Raw genomic sequence first — 25,294 nt, 5'->3', positions numbered from 1 at the left:
CATATTAATCGGCAGTACATAGGATACATTAAGGCTCCCGTAATTCAACTATTATATTTGTGCGAGAATCTTACTACGTGTAAATATAAGTGAACGTGTTAGCATGTACGTATTTTCCTTATCTTTCGTTTAAGTACATTGTATAAAAAGTTCATACATTCATCCGTTCATTATATGTACTTAATCTCTGTATTGCATATATATATATATATATATATATATATAATATATATATATATAGATATATATATATATAATAAAGGAGCCCATAAAAACGCCAAAATATTGAGAGTGGGAGTGGCCTAAATTGGCTTACCTGTGGATGCATCTCTTGGTATATATACCACCTTTAATGTAACTTTTTCTTTTCATTCATCTACCGGAAGAGGAGACAGCAGTCTCTGAAATATAGTATTTTCTCTCAATATTTTGAGCGTTTTTATGGGCTCCTTTCATTAGATGGAATTCTGTTGTAACAGAACATTTTCACCAGTCATGTATATATACATATATATATAATACTATATATACATATATACATATATATACATTATATATATATATATATATATATACATATATGTCATATATATATATATTCCATATATATATATATATAATAATAATATATATATAATATATACATATAATATAATATAATATAATATAATATATTATATATACATATGTGTGTGTGTGTGCGTGTAACTGAATCACGAAAGTTAGAAACGTGATAAATCCATAAATAAAGATATAAGCCGCGAGGGAAAATAAATAAAGGACGTTTGAACGTCGAGAGATCTCGCGGATACTCCGTTGTTTATTTTCCCTCTCGGGTTATATCTCTCTCTCTCTCTTTCTCTTTCCAAAGGACCGAGTCGTGTGCAATGGCACGAATCCGACTGCTATTTATACCACCTACGTAAAACAAAGGTTCTAAAAATAGCGACATGTTCTACTAATGATCCTACAGCCATCTAAGGAAGCTGCTAGCTCATCACTTGACGTTAACATACACACTCACGTTAAGAGAGAGAGAGAGAGAGCTATTCTTAGTAGTGGGGGGGAAAAAAAGCAGACTCGACCAGAGATGATATTCTGCGGACAATGACACTGGTGGGATTAAACACATGAGAGAGAGAAAGAGAGAGAGAGCATCAATGACGAAATGCATACGTCAAAGAAAAATTCATATCACGGATATGGATAAAATAACAATGATGCGGAGAAAGAAGTAATATAACCGCCAAAGAGATCATTCAAAAAGAAAAGAAACCAGAGAGAGAGAGAGAGAGAGAGAGAGAGAGAGAGAGAGAGAGAATTTGGAAATTTGGAGACATCAAGTAAATCACTGGAAATGATCCTGAACCGGCCGTCGCACTGCCTACCAGCAGTCAGAAAACATATCCTTTTCTATTCCAACACTCACCAAGTTGAAGAAATAGCATTGCGTCATCATCTTGCTCACCATCACAATTATCATTATTAATTATTATTATTATTATTATTATTATCAAATATTACTATTATTAAGGATTGAAATGTACGTGTGAAATATGGGAAAAGCACAAAAGGTTTAGTAAAGTATAAACCAATATATATATATATATATATAGTATCATATATAAATATATATGATAGATATATTATATATATATATTGATAGATAGATAGATAGATAGATAGATAGATATAGATAGATAGATAGTTGCGTGTGTGTGATGATAATTGAGAGTAAAAAAAAAAATAAAAAAAAAAAGCAAAAAGAAAATACTAGTTTGACCAAAATTAGCGACATCATCCTTAGTAATTTATGCATACTACTGTTGACACTAAGGCAATAAATATGAGAACTTTCGAATTCTCCAATGTATATTCATCAATTAACGGAAGAATATAGCACTGTCTGTGATAATGATAAATACAGAGAGAGAGAGAGAGAGAGAGAGAGAGAGAGAGAGAGAGAGAGAGAGAGAGAGAGACCATCATGCATAGCAAACGTTTTACATGATAAAACATTTAAAATACCATAGATAACGTTCACAAAATATTAATTGCCATCGGTTTCCTGCGGAAAAGTGATTCATTTCAAGTACTGATAACAAAGACTGATTACATTTTCCTACATCTGTTAAGAATTGAGAGAGAGAGAGAGAGAGAGAGAGAGAGAAGAGAGAGAGAGAGAGAGAGAGAGAGAGCGGACCAACCCTCTCACACCTGAAACCCTACTACTTACCATGAATACCATCTAACACAACCAGTCACCACCAGTAACCCCTCTGCCCCCTCACAAAGCGACGACCCCAAACCATAAGGGCCGGTTTGAAGCCTTTCTCACCCACCCCCACCAGGCCCTCCTCTCTCCACAGGGGAAACGATGGAGGTGAGAGAGAGAGAGAGAGAGAGAGAGAGAGAGAGAGAGAGAGAGAGAGAGAATGCTAGCGGCCTGCCTTTCATCCTACCTTTTATCTATGTCTCCTAATAAAAGGTCAGCATCCTCTGACGGAGGGAGGGAGGGAGGGAGGGAGGAACAGGAGACGGCAGCGAGGACAAGGCAGCAGCAGCAGCACCAGCAGCACAATGGGGGCATTGCGAATAACCTCGCTTGCGAGAGGTTACAGGGTATGTCACCGGGTATGAATTCAGTCAGGAGGTTATTGTGTAAGTCACTGGCTACTGGGTTCGACGATCATGGGAAATATGTCGTAGATGAGCAAGTACTTGGTAAGACTTCTGTAGCTTGGTATGATGTCAAGTGGAGTATTGTGTATGATATCATATGGGTAACAGGTAAGATGGAGGTGTACACTCAGAAGGTATTAGGTATAAGGTTACATGGTATGATCCCAGAGCTTACCAGCGTATGACGTAGTGGGGTCATTAAGAAATTGTCAAAGCAGTTGGACTGACGTCAATGTATATTGGGCAGGAGGCCGTTGGTAATGTCAACAGTTCTAGACATAATAATGTCAGTGGGTATTAGGCATGACCTCAGAGGGCAATGGTATGACCTCAAAATTAACATGTGATAGACAGGTATTAAGACATCACTAGGACAGGTGTTCTGGGTATCGCTGCGTATTCAGACTGATGGCAGTGTGTAATGAGAATAACAGTGCCACGATACACCTTTGATAAGACGGGGGCGTTAAGGCTGAGATGGGAACTACTGAGTCGGGGCACAACATAATTGTGATATAAGAATATGAAGGTGTCATACCAAGAGATACTTGGATATGAAGTCAAGTGGGTATTCAACATGATGTCAGTTTCCACATTGGGTATTACAAAATGAATATCTCGTGAAGGCTCGGTATGGTTTCGTTAGGTTTTGAGAAAAAATATTCTGGCAGCGGGTACGTTAGCTACGAAAACATTGATGGGCGTCGAAAAGGAACACTGTATCACACGATACGATTGCTCACAAAGAGGCACCTTTTATGTACCAAGACAAGAGCATATGGATATAAGACTATTTCTGTTTTTTCCCTCTCTCTCATTTCATGTTCAATCTAATGCAATGCATCACTACCCTACTACTATTCTTCTTGCATTTTATTACATTCTTATCTCTTTACCTATTTATTAATTCATCATTTTTTCTTTTCTAACGAGTGGGATCTCTTCTTTCTGTATTTCCCTTTAGTTATTCTTACTTCTTAACGAAAACCATATTCTTTGGAAGCTTCAATTTCAAGTCAATGGCCCCAGTGGGGCTGTTCAATATGAATAGGTTTCATCTACTGAATAATAATAATAATAATAATAATAATAATAATAATAATAATAATAATAATAATAATAATAATAATAATAATAATAAAGACTAGGAGACAGTATACTTAAACTCGCTAGACAGAGATGAAATAAATTGACGAATTGCAGATTAAAATGACTGTTTACGAATACAATCTAAAACCAAATATACATCACATCAGGCAAAAACAAGGAAACGACAGACTTCACCACCATCATTCGAGTAAGTTCCAAAAACCATGGACCTAAATATGAAAGTACAAGGGGGGGGGGGGGGGGGGGGGGGGGGGGGGGGTGGGGGGGGGGGGGGGGGGGGGGGGGAAATTCTGAATACAGTAATAGATGGGAACAGAAATGATCTTTCAAATTAACACTGATTCAGTTTAGAGTCTATAACCTTTTCAGTGTAGGACATTTATCTTTTAACATTCCAATTTCGTCGTACAACATTTTCAAGTAAGACCATTCGCAAATGACGGAATAATTCTTTCCTGCCCTATTAGATACTGATGATACATACTTCCCCTTCAGCCTAACAAGTTCTTGGGCAGCTATTTCACCTATGAATACTGCGAAGCGGCCTGCAGCATGTATTTACTACATTTAAAGCATCTGTATTCACATTAACATGTATTTACTACATTTAAAGCATCTACATTCACATTAACGACATCGCTCATCTTCCTTTGCCATCTACCAAATTTAGCTATTGGTAATCCTACTTTGTTTTTACAACAGTTAGCAAGCTAATTAGAAATTCTTCTTTACTGTTACAACAATATATGGCGCTGAGCACTCTGTAGTTAGGTCTTTTACTACAGATTGCTGTAAGTTTACGACTCAATATTATTCAAAGGTTCCCTGAAACTGCCTCTCTCTCTCTCTCTCTCTCTCTCTCTCTCTCTCTCTCTCTCTCTCTCTCTCTCTCTCTCTACACACACATATATATATAAATATATATATTATATATATATATATATAATATATATATATATATATATATATATATAGAACATAATCGGAGTTATTTCTAGGAGAAAGACATTTCCCTTCTCCTCTATCTCTCTCTCTCTCTCTCGCTCTCTCTCTCTCTCTCTCTCCAACGAAAATGAAAGTTCATTTCCTGGAAAAATATATAAAATATATATATATATATATATATATATATATATATAATATATATATATATATATATATATATATATATATATATAAAAATATATAGAACATAATCGGAGTTATTTCTAGGAGAAAGACATTTCCCTCCCCTCTCTCTCTCTCTCTCTCTCTCTCTCTCTCTCTCTCTCTCTCTCTCTCTCTCTCTGTCTCTGTCTCTCTCTCTCTCAACGAAAATGAAAGTTAATTTAACTGGAAGAATGCAACCCAGCGCTTACCTTACCTTGAGATTCGCATTTAACCAATTCGTGCACCTTTCCACCTTGGGGGATACAACCGTTGGCATCGCCTCCTCACACTCTCAGTCATTCCGCGGCTTGGAACTATTACCATGTTTTCGACATCGAATTCTCTCTACATTACCCACGTCGTCTTGATTCAACCAACAAGATGCCCTTAACTTGTATGTGAAAAGAGGTGAATAGTAAAACGAATTAAAAAGTAAAAAAGGAATCATAACAAAGCTACGTAATGAGCAACAGTTGAAAAATTTAACTACATTCAAGGTTTAATGTCATTACAAACAAAAACGTCAAATATCAACACGACCACAGCATCTTTCACGTTTTGTATAAATATTGAACTATCTTGCGTGTTAAAGATACTGAATATAAGAAAACTAAAATACTGGAATTTAAGACTACGTTGCAAAATAAATATCAATACTAAAACAAATGGTCCAAGGCGAATATTTTATGCAATAAAATCCGGGCCAGAAATGAGAGACTGTCAATGGAGCTTATATATATATATATATATAGATATATATATATATATATAATATATATATATATATATATATATATTATATAGTATATATAACATATATATATATATATATATACGTATATATATATATATATATATATATATATATATATATATATATATATATATATATATGTATATATACTTTATTAGCGATGGTCAGTAGGCACATTTACATACAAGACAGCCGAGAAATAAACAACGGACAACATCAAACTTTTGCGAAGAATACTTTGGTTATTAATAGGGAACAGTTTTGCAATACATTCAAGGATGGCAAGTGATGGTCATGTTACAAAGTTTTTTCGGCTCAATCGAGTATTCTGTACAGCGTTTAATGCTGTATGTAACTCTCACCCGCGGTCCGGTGGTGGCCTGTGTTGTTAGCGCACCTACACGGACAACTTTAACCTTGAATAAAATAAATACTGGAGGCAGAGGGCTGCAATTTGGGATGTTAGATGATTGGAGAGTGGATGATCAACATACCAATTTGTTGCCCTCTAGTCTCAGTAGTTTTCAAGATCTGAGGGCGGTCGGGAAAAGTGCGGACGGACAGACAGGATAGTTATCTCAACAGTTTCTTCTTACAGACAATTCATACAATGAAGATACAATCCAGGTCCTTTTTGAACAGGGAAGAAAGACGGCCTGTGCAAACTCAGCAAACGACACGGAATTCCCTCAAAGGAATTTTGCAAAAAAAAAAAAAAAAATCATAAATGACAGACAAGACAGTCATTTTGCAGAAATTAAACACAAACAAAAGTGTCAACCACAAAAAACGACCAAATAGGTTCAAACAAATTTGGTCCAAAACCACAAAACCGAAATGGAAAATAAATGGCCCATAAAATGAATGAATGTGAAATGTCATAAATTAAGAAGAAAAAAAAATGGTGGATGGAATGGAATCTAGTATTTTGGCTCCAGCCCAAGCGCCGGAACTGTTTGCAGTGTCATTCGGAGGCTGAAAGGGCAAACTTAAGAGTCGAAAAGTTTGAAAAAGGAAAAGTTTAACAGGAGGGGTGGTACAAGTAAAAAGAAAAGGAATGAAAGTAGTTGCAGCTAGGGGCCGAAGGGATGCTGCAAAGAACCTTAAGTAATGCCTACCGTGCACCACATGAGGTGCACTGACGGCAATACCCTCCTACGAGGATAAAATGGTTGATGGAGGTCATTTGGTGAAAACCAAAAAGGCGGCCAGTAGGGGCCATTTTACAAGAATCTTACTTCCTCGTTGGACGAGTCAGTTACGTGCTCTACTACCGATCTCAGGGTCCGGGTTCGATTTCCTGCTCTGCCAAAGCGAAATCAGAGGACCTGATTTCTGGTGATAGAAATTCATTTCTCTATATGGTTCGGATCCCACAATGAGCTGTAGGTCCCATTGCTAAGTAAGCAATTAGTTCCTATCCACGGAAAAATGTCTAATCCTTCGGGCCAGCCCTAGGAGAGCTGTTAATCAGCTCGGTGGTCTGGTTAAAACTAAGATATACTTAATTTTTTTTTTTTTACAAAAATTTGAAAAAGAAACGCTCAGAAAAGCAACAGGAAAGAATTGGAGGCGACCAGGACGCTCTTCTACAAATACTGAGGTGACATCAGTAGACATTATTACTCCATTTTGATCACCTATCCCTTCTTAATGGGCAAACATTATAGATTTCTTTTCCTAATCACTGTAATCTTCTCTAAACAGTGGAAATAGAATACCAAAATAGCACTGATGTTGATTTAAAAGGTTATTTTAAATTACCTTTACTGAGGCTGCTACTATCCCTATACAAATCATCATATAGTATATATATATATATATACATATATAATTATAATATTATATATATATATAGATATATAATACACATATATATTATATATATATATACATACTGGGGCGTTGAGGAAAGTACCTTAAGCTATACTATATATGTGGAGGCAAACTCATATGAATATATAATAAAATTAATATCTTGAACAGTTCAGTCAGATTCTTGTACGTTCATACATGCATGCATGCATACAAATCTAACCCAAGTACGCCCAGCTGCCCAGAAGCCAAACTCGAAACCCCAAGCAAGCGAGAGCAATGCCCATCCAGCCGTTGCAATTACGAATCGCACTCATGCCGAGGATATTGTCGGGAGAAGACGAACTCTGTCACCTCCCGAGGTGTCTCGACCTTAGAAACTCCTCCCTCACACCAATTTCCAGGGAAGAGGCTGCCCAAATTAGGGGTGAGGCTGCCCTTTCCTGAAATTCCCAGGAGGAAGATGAAATAGCCAGGGTGTGCGACTGTTACGTTTCGGAGGAATGCCCGTGGGTATGCGGCTGTGTGCATGTATATAGCACCGATGCGCCCGTAACGTATCCATGTAATTGATCAATGGAAATCTTTGTTACACACCTAAACACTATTTGTATAGATACGTATATCTGCCTAGTTATAAGTGTATGTAAGAGTGCGTGGGGTGGGAAGTTAAATTTGGGAGAATAATTCAGGTATGAACATAATGTATACACCTGATGTGCATTAATAACATAACTAAAGAAAAAAAGGGGGGGATAAATCATTCATAATTCAGTACACTCAACGCATTTTTTTCTATTTACTCGCTCTGTTCTAAATTTGTTTCACTGACGATTTCTTTCATACGAAGACGAGCTCACTGCGAATTATTTGTCATCATTATTATTAACAACTAGTTTAACCAGAACGAGGTTATGAAATGCTTAGCTCGCACAGGATTTGGCCCGCAGAAATCTAAAAAATTCCATTCACTCATTTGTTTCCAAAGTCCGGCGTCGGTTGTTACTTAAGTTTGTACATTCACAAGAACTATGTTCGACTGTTTGTGTTTGACGGAAATCTTATGCTTACAGAGTTTAATCGACTGTTTGTGTTTGACGGAAATCTTATGCTTACAGAGTTTAATCGACTGTTTGTGTTTGACGGAAATCTTATGCTTACAGAGTTTAATCACGAGGACTATAGACCAAATAGTCACGTATCAAGTAATAATAACAATAATTAAAGATAAGCAACTTCATTGAAATATAAATATCATTTCATTAAGATATAAATATCATTTAACCACGTTTAAGGTGACTGCTCATCAATACTAGTAAATAACAGTTGAGCGTGAGATTTTAACTGGAAATTACATAAAGTGAAAGCATAAAGTACGCACAGACAGGCGTACATGATGATGAGAACAAGTAAAATTGCATATGTATATGTATAAGTGGATATACACACATATACTGTAATGGAAGTTTTCATGTACTCATTATCCTGTATTTCTGCACTTAATGCAAATATCCAGTTAAAACCTCACACTCAACTCCTATTATTGGCGTCCAGCCACCTTAAATGTAGGTAAATATATATGTATACATGTATGTGTGCTACACCACAGACACACACAACCAAACACCAAGCTACACACACATATATATATATATATATATATATATAGATATATAGATAGATAGATAGATAGATAGATAGATAGATAGTGTGTATATATATATATATATATATATATATATATAAATAAATAACTTTCATATATGTATTTATACGCATATGTAGTGTGTGTGTGTGTGTGTGTGTGTGTGTGTGTGTGTGTGTGTGTGTGTGTGTGTGTGTGCGCTTAAGAGCGATGGCACATGTGGCTTCTTCTATACGGATAAAAAACCCAGGCCTACCTGGAGGCTTAGTCATAATCCGCACACATACCCCACATCATAGGCCATTTCCCTTCATTTAGCCAAGTTTTGGAGCCCTAAACTGGGGGAAGATAATGACTGGTCGACCAACCTGGGCTACATGGACGTTTTATGGAAGCATTATTGTAACGTACGAGTTGCACCTGACCTTGTACAAAAAATCTAATAAAAAATGAAAAATGTTTCTTTGGCCCTCCACGAGGCAAAAGGGGAGTTCTTCATCATCATCATCTCGGCCTTCAAAATAAATATCTCAGCCTTCAAAATTCCTTCGTTGGATGTAGGCCTTCCCCATGGTTCCTCCACAGAGAGGGGAGTTCATAGGTATACAATAGTCCAAATCCAAGTCAATGCAACATTTCTATTTTAAACGTTTAGAAAACAAACGAACTTTTAGCACAAATAAAACAAAAATGTGCCTATATTCAGTCTTCAAAAGCAACACAACAGGCCCCGTCACATTCATAAGTTCAATACTGATTCGTGGTTCGGCCCCGTTCCATAAACCTATGCATAAGGCTCACTTAATATGCATCAATCGCCATCAACACAATCCCGCACTGACCCCACATCTTGTATGCACTCTGCACTTCCTGAACATAAAAGCCCCCTCATTTCCAAAATTCTTCCGATCCATCTCTCCACCACTTTCTAGGCCTTCCTCTCCTCTTTCCTCTTAACGTCTCTGATTTATACACTCTTCCACCTACTGTCTCCCGTCGTCTATTCTTTCAAAACCACCAAATTAACTCAAAAATACTCTAATCACTCCCTTTCCCTACACTAGCTTTTTTCCCACTTCGACACATCTCCACACTTTTTTACCCTATTCATTCTTCTTACGCTAAATATACATAGCATACATTTTATGTCTTGTAATTCATTCACGTTCAACATTAACACTTCACTCCCATGAAGAAAAGTTGGCTAAACAATACCCCCTAACGTTCCAATTCCATTACACATAAAGCGTCTTTTCCCCAACACTTCGCACACACCCTGCCATCTCTCTCTCTTGTTACACACAGTAACCCCCCGATTCCCTTCTTCTCTCGTCCTAACTTCATCGGCTTTAATCCAAAATATGTGTAAGAATCAATTGTTTCCGTTCTCCCTTACCCACAATAACATTCATTGCTTCATCTTCCTGATTTCTACTTACCTTCATATAACGTACTCTCGCTCACATTCACCCTCAACCTTCTAATTTTGTATGAGCTGTAGATAAAACAGATAGCTACCGTAAATAAATAGGCCAGCATTATATACAATAGGAAGGACCACTTCGGCATCCATTACGCAAGTTTTCTTTAATTACAAAGGTCTTATTATCCTTCCTTTTTGAATACACACACAAACAAACAAACAAACACACACATACACATACACACACACACACACACACACATATATATATATATATATATATTATATATAATATATATATATATATTGTAATGAGGGTCCCTCATATTACGCCATTTCTTCTTTCAATTAACATAATGTTAGGAAAACTAGAAGAAAGTAAATGTTTTTATTTTTTCATTCATAATAAAGATACAGGCGAATTCGCCCCTCTCTCTCACGCATCACTTCCTTTACGGGACTAATCCTTTAAAAGCCCAGGCCACATGGTTAAACTGGGGAAACCTCATGGCAGAGATGCACCAGAGGACACGTAATCCCCTCTATTGGGATGCTTCCAGACCATCTCCACGAACATAAAAGCATAGCACAAAACGAACGGCCTTAGGACTTTTCTTGTGCTCCTCTGAGCTAAGTCCCCTTGAGAAGGTGGTTGTTTGCTAGGCAATGTGACCTTTCTTGTGTATTAACGTGTCCCTCCTTTACTGGCACCCAAGGAAGATGACTACCACTTCTGCAGAAGGTAATGTGCAAATTCCAAGGTTATTAGCAGTCAGTCACGTCTCACGTCTTCGACTTATCATCTTTACGTACTTCATTTCTTTGTGAGATCAAGTTGCTAGGTACCTTCGGTACATCCCCCTCAATTCTCAACCATGTGTCTTGCGCAATCTGTTCAACTTCCCATTGCTTTCGTTGCAGATTTGCAGCAGTGCAGCTTTGGAATCTGGAATCTCAACTTGTGTGCCAGGGGAAATTCTCCCAACTATTTTCTTCGATTCATGTGCGCAGAAAAATCTGGTCACCTATTCATCTACCTCAAGATCTATATCACCGTTATTTGTAATCTGTGTTACGGGGTCCTTACGTCCCACCTTTAACCCATATAGTGTAATCCTTTTTTTCCGAAGTGATTAAGAGTGTAAATAAGACCAATTAAGCTAACCCTTAGTGTTTACCTGATCATTACCCAATCTGAAGTAGGCCCTCAGCCATAATTTTTTTATATCATTAAGGAAATACAGAACAGGTAACCTATAACCTCCAACAGCTCAATGCCTTACTATATACCTACCTACTGCACAGAAGCTTAATAAAAACCTGGCCAGGGTTATTTCCCGTAATCTGGCAAGCAATCAGACAATCGACAGTTCAGACCAACTGCTAGGATAGAAAAATCTAAAAAAGTTGGTAGATTATAGTACTCGAGGAAAAAGAAAGCCATGTAAAATTCCTCAACTCCATTGTAGAGAAAATGAAATGACAAACCTGGCCAATTCATGAATTGTAGGGCTGTTCGCATAGTAAATATCAGACAGAACACTAGGTTATGGGAGTCACAGGGCACACTAATTTTGGCAAGTGAAGAAAACACTTTTCGGAATCAAGAACAGACACATTTGATGTATTCCTTTTATTTAGATCTTCCCTATTAGAGAGAATACAACTCAAAATGAAATCTACAATATAAGACCCAGTGCCTTGAAGAACGAGCGCAGATAAATTCTTACCACCTCCAAACTTGAAGGACTCAGCCACTGACTTCCCTATCCAATCTCTAAGATTGTATGTATGAACTTGGGTATAAAACACAAACAACATGGACCTGAATGCAAATTCGAAAATAACCTATTGTAATTAGAAAATGAAGGAGAGTGCAATAGCAGAGCCCGTGTAAAAAAGACATGAACTTGTGCCATAGATTCGATGACAATTATTGGGTTGTTGGATTTGTAGTCAGGATTCTGTAAAAACTGATTTCTCTTCTGTCATTTCAATAGTTTATTTTTTTTAACTTCCGTTCACCTCATAACCTTTTGATGACCTCTCTAGCAGATAATGTGAAACAAGCCGCAATAGCATGGCTAAAGCCCTCAAACCCCAACAGCAGACTGAGGTGCTAAAAAGTAGCCTGAAGATTCACACATGCCAGAATGAAATACCTTGCATGCTGTGTCCCTTCTGTCACTCCAGAAAACAGAATCGGTTTAATCTGAATGTGACGAGAACTCAAGTCCCTGGAACAAATGCATGAACACGAGTGCAAACACATGATTTAAAAAAACATGATGATTTCAAAAACATGAACCTGAGCGTAAATATATGAAAAGAGAAAAAACTACAGAAAGTAAATAAGGAATGAGAAGCCGCATCGAAATCACTGAACCTTAGTCGAAGTATACATCCCGAGTCCAAATCTATGAACTTTTGTAAATAAACATGCGAACGTTAGCCACTCCAGCAGTTGCACAAACTTCGAGTACATGCAAACCTAGAATACAAAACAACAGAACAAATACATAGACTTATTACATATGAAAAACTTAAGGAATACATTAATATGCCCTTATGTTATGCACGAATTCAATGCAAGAACTCGTACCTTAAAACAGCCACAAGAGAACAAGTCCAAAGCCATGAACCTGGGACCTACGTGGACCACAGATGAAATACATGAAAGGGACAAAAAATTCGTGTTCCTTCGGAACAAATACATGAACTATCGCGCAAGTACATGAACTTGAGGGCAAGCACAGGAACTTGGGCGCAAGTACACGAACTTGAAGAGCAAAAGCGTGTTTACAACCTGCTAATAACTTGCAGGCCAGGTGCTTGAGCACACGACCGATTGCTTCTCTCTGACTCGATTCTTGTAACCCGGCCTTCCAGACATCGCATGAGGCAGGAGAGGAGGAGGGGGTGAGGAGAGGGAATGAGGAGGAGAGGGGAGAGGGGAAGGAGGAGGGGGGAAGGGGAAGGAGGAGTGAGGGGGAAGGGGGCAAAAGGGTGGGAAAGGGAGAGGCGATGGAAAGAGAATCTAGTAATAAGACACGCCCGTTTTGAGTTCGACTAAGAGGGAAACGCGTCGGAAAGGAGTCATACCGTTAATAGGACCTGGCTGACGAAAAAAAAAGAAAAAAAAATGGGAAATAGAAAAAAATTACATGCCAATAACTATTTTAAAACTTGTCTCCCCATGACCAAGTCCTCTTTTACTTTTAACCTTTTTTTCCCATCTGCTACATTCCATTTACGGCAAGAACCCTTCCATAAACTGTCACCGAAGTTTTACGGTTTTTCCTATCCCGAAGTCTTGATATTAATGTCAATCATTTCACAAAAGGTCAGAATTACACGAACCACGCTGAAAAGAAAATCATCAACAAACATACTTCCTGTCAAGGAGCTGAGTGTAGCAAAACCATATTTTATCCTTGCAAAAAAAATTTCATAACAGGGAGAGGACTCTCTCTCTCTCTCTCTCTCTCTCTCTCTCTCTCTCTCTCTCTCTCTCTCTCTCTCTCTCATAGACGAGCGAGAAAGTCGAGAGATATGGAGAAGCAGGGTTTTAGGACGCAGGGATTGACTGGGAGAGGTGGGGAAGGGAGAGGAGACGAGTTGAAGAAAAAGGGAGGAGGAGGAGGAGGAGGAGGAGGAGGAGGAGGAGGAGGAGGAGGAGGAGGAGGAGGAGGTAGGGATATTGGGAGGAGGAGGAAGGAGGGAGGAGGGGCAGAAAACTGGTATGAAACTTGAGCGTTCTTCAAAATAATATGGATTTTGGAGAAGTTACAGCAGCCGTTTACCTGCTGCCGAAGATGTTATCTGAGGCTCTTCAGAGAACACCTGCCCCGGGTATACCTGCCTCTCTCTGCCTGCCTACCTGCGTCGTCCACCTCTAAAATCGCTGAGTTCTTGGAATGCTTGCTGCTGGTCCTACTTCTTCTGCTCCTGCCCCTGCTGCTGCTAGTGCTGCTGCTGCTGCTGCTGCCGCTGCCGCCCTGCTGCCGCTACTGGTAGCGGTGGTAGGTAGTCAAGTAGTAGTAGTAGTGATGCTAACACCTGGTTTTCTCACCTTGCTTCGGTCCTGCTTTTGTGCCCATGTTTCTCTTAACTACTACCTAAGTCTATTTACCTGTGCATATGAATATACTCACGCGCATTCTAAATACGTTTACACACACACACACACATATATATATATATATATATATATATATATAATATATATATATATATATATATATAAAATATATATATATATATATATAGAGAGAGAGAGAGAGAGAGAGAGAGAGAGAGAGAGAGAGAGAGAGAGTTAAATGTACCGTTCCCCCCCAAAACCGGGCCGACTGCTCTGAAGAAAAACAAAACGAGTACATGTATGTGCATTATACACACATGCATGCACCACACATAGATATTATATATATATATATATATATATATATATATATATATATATATATATATAGTTTCAATGACACACTCGAAATCAAGATGCTTTACTTCATGCTGGTGTCTTTTGTAAGTCATTTCAGGTGTCTACTTTTCTTGCCTAAGTTCCTATTGTAAGTACTAAATCTGTTTGTATTTGATGGTTTCCATCACCGGGGCCTCCTATTTCGTACAAGTGTGATGAAACTAGTACCTGGCCTAAAAAATTGTTCCATTGAGAATATGATGAGTAAGTGGAATAATTAAAAAAAGAATAAAAGTGATATTAATTATTGTCCATGACTTTGCAACCAAATTAATATTAAGATTAATTATGGCTCGGTATGCTGGCGCCCGTACACACACAAGCCAAATATGTATGTACGTGTATGCATGTAATATACATGTTGATATACACATTATATATATTCACGTGCATTTAAATATATTATTATATATATATATATATATATATATATATATATATAATATAAAATTATATCTCTATACATATATATACACAGTACATATACATACTACTATATATATATATATACTATATATATATATATAGTATATATATATATAGGGAGAGAGAGAGAGAGAGAGAGAGAGAGAGAGAGAGAGAGAGAGAGAGAGAGAGAGAGGAAAAATTTCGGAAAAAGGTTTCCAAAGGACGAAAAGACCTTTAACAAAGTGAGAGTTCAACGAGAAGGTCGATGGTAACTTGAACCGCAGATACCAGACCCAAATTCAAAGAAAAAAAAAAAAAGGCAAAAAAAAAAAGAAAAAAGAAGAAAAAAAGAAAATACCCCGAGAAAAATGAATAATGAAAGTCAGGGTATGAGTCGATTTGAAAATCAAATGAGTTACGAGGCAAAACGCGGATTCGCAGAAAGGGGCCCACTGATGACACAAAACCTGGGAGTGGCCTTTAACGCTGCCCCCCCCCCGCCTCCCCCCTTCTCTCCCCCCCTCTCGCTCTCTCTCTCTCTTCTCTCTCTCTCTCTCTCTCTCTCATTATTCTTTTTTCCTTCTACTCATCCCTCAGTGTTTCTTCCTTCCCCCTCAATTTACTGCCACGAAACTAGCAATTGGCTTAAAAATAGTTCCGTAGGAATATGGTCACCAATTGAACTAATACCAAACAAAAATAACAAAAATATTAATCGTTATTGTCCAGAACTTCACAATAAAACTAATATTGAGAATAATTATGACTCACACTCACATATTCTACATATATATATATAATATATAAATACATATATATATATATATATATATATAGAGAGAGAGAGAGAGAGAGAGAGAGAGAGAGAGAGAGAGAGAGAGAGAGAATCCCTATTAAAAGACCTTTCACAAAGTGAGAGTTCAACGAGAAGGTCGATGGTAACTTCAACCGCAAATGGCAGACCCAAATTGGTAATTCTTGTAACTTTTCTTTTTTATATATACTATTTAAATAGTTATTTTGAGCAAATAATACATTTTCAGAGTCGAAGTTCAGAAAGCGATGCCTATAGCAGGCGGCACTCGGTGCTCGTTTTGAAAGCATGAATTTAAATAAACTTCTTGTGTTGTTTAAAAACGATAAGGTTGCCATTGCTATCTTTTTTCCGAGTGTCAACTTCTGGAACGTGAACCGGTATTTACAAAACCTTCTCTTCATCAAAGGAGTCTTCTCAGAAGAATGAAGTCGTAGGTGAGAATACAATGCTTTGCCTGTTACGTTTAAAACGAAGGCAAAATAATATCATCTCTTCCCGCGCTATAAACTACCAACAATTATCGATTTGTTAAATGAAACTAATTGTTATCATAAACAGTTTACCCCCACGGTCAAATATTGCAATGTTATGCATGCTTTAGTGAGAATCGGGAAGCCTGAATAGTAGTAAGCTTTATGCAACATATCTTTACAAAAGTCATTTATTGTAGTTTAGTCCTAATGCATAATACATCTCTATTGTCTTGCTTATGGTGAGTATTTTTATTACAAGGTACACACACATTTGGTTCAGTGTGACTTTAGTGTCTTTTTGTTTTTCAAGATAAAAACAAGGCGCGATCCGACCTCCAGCTTACTCGGGGTGCGTGATAAAATCTACAGTCAAATTAAGCGTTGTTTTACCAACGAAAATTAAAATAAATACGCTGTATTTCACTATTAATAGTTGTTCTGTCCCGTTTAACATGCACATTATTAATTTTTTTACATTTTCATTCTAATAAATAAATCGTAAATATCCTATCCTATAATTCCTGTACCTTTCACTCAATGCAAAACACCTTTTTCAGACCTTTCTAGGCTTTTCCATAAGGGTTTCCTACTCCCCCAACAAGAACAACAACAACAAAGTAATTTGTAGGCTTACTCCCCGAGTAAGTGGAAAGAGAACAAACTACCATGAATACTGACTTGACAATAACCCGTTTTCCCCATTCTTCAATGCACAATAGATGGAAAAATTAGCATTTCACATACCTTTCAAAAGGCAACCTATGGTAGAAAATAAATTGACATACATCTCTTATACTCCACAGTAAGAGAATATTTCTTCAAGGAGAGGCATAAAAACTTTTTCTTAGATAGCTTCAACAGTTATTCGGACCTTTTGTTTTAGTTCTGCAAATAAAAACATAAAATCGCCTTCAAGATGACCCCTACATCAGTATCCTGTCATGAAAGCTAACTTGACACGGACCGATCAAAGTTTAATGTTGCTAAGCTGAAAGGCACCTAACAGGAAATGGGTGCGTCCATGTCACTGTGTCACAAGCCAGAAAGAGTATAAGCATGAGATTCCTATTTCCTAGATTAGCAGAAACTCTGCTGGAGTCGTTTCTGACACCCGAGACCTCTTACTGACACGCAATCGGTTCGGGAATATTTCGGATCACTTCATACAACGAAGGAACTGTTTCACTAAGGAACACGGAGGAGGCTCAATCAAGGAAACCTACTAGAGCACACCTGGTCAGTCCAGACACACATTCAAGCATTTCTGACACTCTACTACTTCTTAGGGCGAGATTTCCGTGTACGCTACCTATTCAAATGCCAGTTTCCAAGCATTCGGAATAATCAAATACAATTCTGGAACATTCCAAAGCATTCTCGACATCTGAATTTCCGATTTATCCAGGTATTCAAGGACACGCGCTTCACTACCCAGAATATTTCGAAGCATTTAAGATAACCAGATGCCCCAGAGGGCAATTCCGAATATTCCTGGTATAATCGCGTCCCTCTTCGAGATGGAAGCGACCCAGAGAAGCAGAATCTTACACCACGTCAGAGATAAAAGCATTCCACGCACTCTGCTCATGACAAACCTGTTCAGATCACAAGAACCTGTCAATAAATGAACGGCGTGAAAAGACACCGGGGGTCTTCAAAAACGGGTCCGGTGGCAATCAATCGTTAGCGATCATGTCAAAATTAATAGGTCGAAAAACGAAGACAGAGTAGGCAGTGAAGCATTTTTAAATAAGACTATGTCGGCAGGCTACAATAAATAGCTAGAGTGAAAAGATTACAATAAGAGCAAACTGACGGTGTGAGAATAAATTGGTAAACACAAGTGTAACAACAAGTGATCCGACAACCAGCTTACTCGGGATGCGTGCAAGATTTTCCCCTCATGCATTAAAACATGCTAATATCTACTCTCAAATAGAGTTTTGTTTCACCAACGAAAGTTAAAATAAATAAGCCATATTTTATTAGAAATAATTTTGTGTACTGTTTAACATGCACATTATCTTTTTTTTTTTTTTTTTTTTAATGTTCATTCTAATAAATAAATAAATATCCTATCCTAAAATCCCCGTATCTTTAACTCGACGCGAAACACCTTATTCAGACCTTTCCTAGCGCCACCCATACCCCCCCCCCCCCACCACAACAAGAAATTGTAGGCTTACTCCCGGGGTAAGCCAAAAATAAATTGGTAGTAAAAGATGGTGAAGCTGAGCCTATGTTGTTGTTCATTTTGATCTTAAGTGCACTTCGTTCACTTGTGGTATAATTTTCAATATTTATTTATTATTTTTTTACTGTTATAAATACTTCATTCTAATAATACAGGACTTTACCGAAGGCCCACAAACTGGCCTCCTAACACTCCACATCAGAAAGCCACTGAGGGGAAAATGGAATATACAAGAGGAAACACCAACCGATTTACTGAATTAATAAAAATCATCGTTGGACACAAAATTATGCAAGACACGAAAGAAAGGCGGGGACACATACTAGCAAACCAGCAACTTTTATTTGCGTCAAGTATAGTAAAACTCTATAACATATTTATTGCAACAACATCCAGTTCCGTAAAATCAATTACAATAATAGTAAGGGCGACTGAACGTCACACGAAGTCACGACACCTACATATAAAATTAGAAAAAAAACTCATTTTCTTTAAATCTTCGACGTTCTCTCTAACATGTCAACAGAATACACACATACAGAGACCACAACTCAAAATCATAAATTTATCTAGGGAAAAAAATCATCTCTTCCAACGTTATCATCAAATGTTATTAAGAGAAACCACAAAAGAAATTTCAATTTTTCTCATTAAATCTGAGGGCTCACGACAGGCCTAGCAAGCCGGTGACCGCTATAAATTGCTCATGGACAGACCCACTGTTCAAAGGATGCCCGGGCACATCCTGACTCGGAATGTTATTGGACATGGACAGGGAAATAGATCTTTGAGATTAGTAACAATTCATCTAAGTACCTTGAGAGGTAAGGAGGAGGAGGTAATCATGATGATGGAGAAAAGAAAAATAGACATTTTGGGGCTGTGTGAAACCCGTTTACCAGGAGAAGGAACAAAATTATTGCATAACAATTACCAATTAATTTACAAAGGTGGAAGAACCGCACGACCCGGAGTAGGTAATATTGTGAGTGAAGAGCTAGCTGGAAAAATTAGTCACTTAGAATTCAAGTGTGATATGATTATTAGCATTTCCTTAAAGTTAGGAACGTTTCCAGCCAGCATAATTCAGGTGTATGCACCACAGCAGGGCCGCCCTCAAGAAGAAAAGGAAGAATTCTACAGATATCTACAAGAAGTAAAAGATTCTGTCCCATATGTAGAGAATACATTAATAATTGGAGATATGAATGGACATATTGGGCAAGACAGGACAGGCATAGAGAGCATATTGGGAGCATTTAGCACTGGAGACCGAAATAGAGAAGGAGAAAACATAACTGGTTTTTGCACACTAAACCAGATGTCCATTATGAACTCTTTCTATAATCATAGAGACAGCCACAAGTGGACGTGGTGCCGATGGAACTCGGCTTTAGGAGCATATACTGAAAAATCATTGATTGATTTGGCAATAACAAATAACAAAAATATGGTCAGAGATGTAAAAAGCATCCCCTCTGTGTCATTCGATTCAGATCACAGGTTTCTCTTAATTAAATTTTAAAGATGACAAAATCCAAACCAATTAAAAGCCAAGTGAGAGAAAGATTTATTTTAGAGAATATGAGAGAAGAGGAGTGCTTAGTTAGATGTCAAAACGAAATAAGTAGAGCTAAACAAATGCAACAGGAGAGCAATGACCCAAATGAAAAATGGAGACACTTTAAAATGGCTGTAGTGGGTGCTGCTAATAACACAGTGCAGAAGAAAAGAGTTCGAGGTAGGAGGAAAAAACAAACTGCTTGGTGGACCCCCACACTAAAGGCCGCTGTTGCAAACAAAATGAAACTCTTCAGAAAATGGATGAAAACTTTGAACTTGGAAGATCACAATAACGATAAAGAAGCCTCGAGAGAAACGGAAAGAATAAAAGCTCAAACAAACAGAGGAACGTGGGAACGAATAGATCTGGGAAATGATCTCCAAGGTACCAGAAAACTCATCTAAAGTACTGCCAAAAACTATAGAAAGGGAAGCCAACCACCCACTTATGTAATCAAAGACCCTATGGATGGGACAATTTTAACCGAACCCGGAGAAATTGAATTAGGATGGAAACATCACTTTGAAACACTACTAAACAACGAAAACAATGACCTTGAAGAGCATGTAGAATTTGATGTGGTTGGGGATGCAGGACCTGACATGACAACACTGGAGGTAAAAAATGCCCTCAAGAGGATGAGAAATGGTAATGCCCCTGGAGTGGATACAATACCTGCAGAGCTTCTTAAAAACATGGGGGAGGATGGAGTCATCTGGCTACTAGAGCTAATCGACATACTCTGGAATGGGCAAATGCCACCTGAAGACTGGAGAAGAGATCTAATATGCCCAATCTATAAAAAAGGCGACAAGACAAATTGCAGCAATTATAGAGGAATATCCCTAATGTCACATGCTTTTAAAGTATATGAAAGAATACTTGAAACTAGATTGAGAGGATATGTTGAACCAAAGCTGGGTGAATGGCAAAACGGTTTTCGACCAGGAAGAGGGACAACCGATATGATTTTCTCCCTCAAGATGATATTTAAGAAGAGCTGGGAATGGGACAGGGACAGATATATTGCTTTTATAAATCTAGAAAAGGCTTTTGATAGAGTACCAAGAATGAAAATATGGGATGCCCTAAAAGACCCTTACTATGGAATCCCTGAGAAACTTATAAGAGCAATTTATAACACCTATCAAAACATCAGATCCAGAGTAAAAACAAATCAAGAGAATGAAGGCTGGTTTGAAATTAAATCAGGAGTAAGACAGGGCAGCGTCCTTTCTCCACTTCTTTTTATATTGTTCCTGGATAAATGTATGAGGGAACAAGGTGAGGATGAAGCTGCAGATATGACCATCAACCTTATGAATGCAGATGACCATGCAATGATAGCCCCCAGCGCAGAATCTCTCCAAGAAAACATTAACAACTGGAACGCGATCTTAACAGCTAATGGAATGCGGATCAACAAGAATAAGACAGAGATCATGCACCTATCACGAACACCAAGTAACTTAGATGTAGAATTAGAAGGTCAGGCATTGAAACACTGTACAAATTTCAAATACTTAGGAGTAGAGTTTAGTGACCAAAACGATTCAAAACTGGAAATAACTACCCGAATACAGAAATTCAGTAACAATCTGTATCTGCTCTACCCACTAATGAAAGACAGAAATATACCTCGCAAAGTGAAAACCATAATATACCTCTCTATTTTAAGACCAATATTGACTTATGGCCATGAATCATGGACATTAACATCAAGAACTAGAAGCCAACTTCAAGCAGCTGAAATGAAAGCCCTAAGACTCATAAAAGGTGTAACAAGACTGGATAGGCTACGAAATGAAGACATTAGAAGAGAACTGGGAGTGGAGGGGATACTAGATTTTGTGGAAAGAGGACAGCTTAGATGGTTTGGACACACCAAAAGAATGGAGGAGGAGCGATATCCTATAAGGTTTTTGGAATGGACACCGGAAGGAAGGAGACCGGTAGGAAAACCAAAAATGAGATGACTACAAAACATAGAGAGAGTAGAGAGGAGAGGCTCCAGTTTGTGGGAAGTTGATGAGATGAGGCTCTATGATGATCGCCAAGAATGGAGACAGTTCCTGAAGCAGGACAACTGACAGGCCTGGTGGCCTACCTGGCGTCTGGTGAGAAAGGTAAGAGAAATCTTTATGACTAAGCGTTGCACACATAAACTGCAAGAAATAAATAAATAAATAAATAAAATAAAAATGAAATAAAAAGGGATCTTTCCCGAGAAAATCTCATGAGATTCTCTGTCAACCACCAGTCTCCCTACTACGAAACTCCATCCCAAATAAAAGTCAACGATGCACTAAACTTAATTAGGCGGCAATCTCGATACTTCCGTAGAAAATTAACTGTTCTGGGAAAACTGGTTAATTGCCAAAATACATATATGGTAAAGTTATCTTAGTCACAATACAATTGTTACAAAGTATATGTACAGGGTAACCGAAAAGCGCATTGCTCAGACACCAGTTTAAATAGGATCAAATTTAGTCTATCAAAATCTAATTAACTCCACTTATCTATGACTTACTCCTTCAATAAGAGGAGAAAAATGAATGGAATTCCATTAACAAGCTTCAAGATGGATCGGGACACTATCTTGGAACACAAATTAATATAACGTTTTCTGAGAGAGAGAGAGAGAGAGAGAGAGAGAGAGAGAGAGAGAGAGAGAGAGAGAGATTACCCTCCTAAACTCATGAGTGTAATTTAAATTCAAATCAATATAACTTCTTACCTTCAATCGACCAGTTTTCTTAAAGGGTAACGATTCGGGCGCAGCAGAAACTTACCTGTAAAATAGAAAAAGAAATCAATGTTAGTCTACAAACGCATAACATCCATCTCTGCATCAATTTCCGTTTAATAAGCAAAACATCCCCCCCGGCTGAGAGAGGTCTTGCTTACCACAAACAGGACACAAAATAGTTTTCCAAAGTTTTTTTGGGCAGACGCCACGGTGTGCCCTTTAGCCAAGAATAGGTGAAGAAGTCCACATGGGGTGCCACTAGAACTGAGAGGGGTACGTCCAAGTGTGGGTGGGTGGGTAGGAAGGGGAGGGGGATGACGACAAGGGAGGGGTTATTTTCTAGTTTCAGCAAAACATTAGCAAACCTTCAAGTTTTGGCCTCTTCGCTATCGTCGTCATCGGCGAAATATTACATAAACACCCGTGAACAAAATGCGTAGCATTTACATGTGAAAAGGATTAAACAAGTAAACTTCTACGATAAACAATTTTTTTTTTTTACAGTAGTATAAGATCGGAAAGAGAAAGCAAGTCCCTAGGAACGTCAGGATCCGCCCCAAAGCTCCGGTCAAGGTACCCACTTTGGTGTCCGGTCAATTCGTCCCTGGCAAATTCGTCGTCGCTTAATTTGTCCCGGGACAATTCGTCGTCGGTGGCCAATTCATCGCCAGCCAATTTGTCGTGACGAAAGGAAATTGGAAAAGCAAAGAATCTGTATTCAAAAATTTATATATTTAAAATACTGTTAGCAATTGCTTTTATAAATTTAGTTTTTTGGCTTGAATCATATTTTTCTAAGACGATTTTTATACGTAGGCTACTCACAGGAAAATGATATAGAAGTGGATGCACTTCGATGCTTGAAGTAACATGTTAAAAAAGAACCACTGACGGTATGTGTAACATTGTTTTCATATATAATGACTAATCATTTTTATAGTATTGCATGTTTTTAGTAAGCTACATATGGGAGTTGTTTAATTAATTTTGTTATTAATGCTATTTCTATTTCATTTTCCCATCTTCGGATTTTTGGCAGATTATACGTATGCCCAATACTGATGCAAATGCCGAGTTAAAAAGAGAATCAATCTTCTTATTCAACTATCCCCATGATCCCCAAAATACATATACAAGAAATGCTAAACAACCAAACGCTGATAATTTGAGAATGACGATACAGATGTAGTTGTCACTGATGAAACACCTGTCGCACTTCAGGTGTGTTTGTTTGCATGGTGTTTTTACGTTGCATGGAACCAGCGGTTATTCAGCAACGGGACAAACGGCTTTACGTGACTTCTGAACCACGTCGAGAATGAACGTCTATCACCAGAAATACACATCTCTCACTCCTCAATGGAATGCCCGAGAATCTAATTCGCGACGTGGTACGCCAACACCATATCGACCACGACACTGAAGCAATTCACTTCAGGTGTGTGTGTGTGTGTGTGTACACGTGTAGGGGTGTGCAACAACTTTGATGACCTAGAAATTAGAGACAAGTATTTTGATCGATTGAGCGCGTGCTTAGTGTCATGCCCGCGCGTGTTTGTGTATGCACATGTGTTTGTCAGTATATGTGTGCGCCCTATGTGTAGGCACGTGCATACCAGACTGCGAAGGGAAGGTGCTCATGCGCACGTGTTTCATATACCAGATTGCGGAGAACAATTCATTTTGTTGTTAGGTTCAGACAGATTTGTGTAGTCAAGGGCTGTTGTTGCTCTTCATATAAAAGCCATTTGACCAAGGCAAGAATTCCGACTATCAAATAACCTTGATATGCGCACAGGCACAGACAACGAAAAAATAATATTGGCATGTTCCCAAAATTGATAAAAACATTAAGTTTCTATTTAGCGAGTGGTATTCATCCGTTCACTGATCTTTTTATAACACACACTGTCTGAGAATTTGATATTACCAACGGTTATGGAGGGAAAACAAAAAAAAATCTTGGAAAGTGCTTAGTGTAGATCCCGCATCACCCGAACTGAACTCTGACATAAGCATCCTTGCAAC

General features: G+C 38.0%; 1 protein-coding gene across 2 annotated transcripts in view; it reads right to left on the bottom strand.

Annotated features, from left to right (window-relative positions):
* LOC135214460 (mothers against decapentaplegic homolog 3-like) overlaps positions 1 to 25,294 on the bottom strand; it is a 397,473-nt gene that overhangs the window by 144,272 nt on the left and 227,907 nt on the right. The window lies entirely within an intron of this gene.

The sequence above is a fragment of the Macrobrachium nipponense genome, chromosome 45, assembly GCF_015104395.2.
Source record: "Macrobrachium nipponense isolate FS-2020 chromosome 45, ASM1510439v2, whole genome shotgun sequence".
Lineage (NCBI taxonomy): Eukaryota > Metazoa > Arthropoda > Malacostraca > Decapoda > Palaemonidae > Macrobrachium > Macrobrachium nipponense.
Note: the sequence above shows the minus strand (reverse complement) of the source record. Positions and strands in the feature narration are given on the sequence as shown.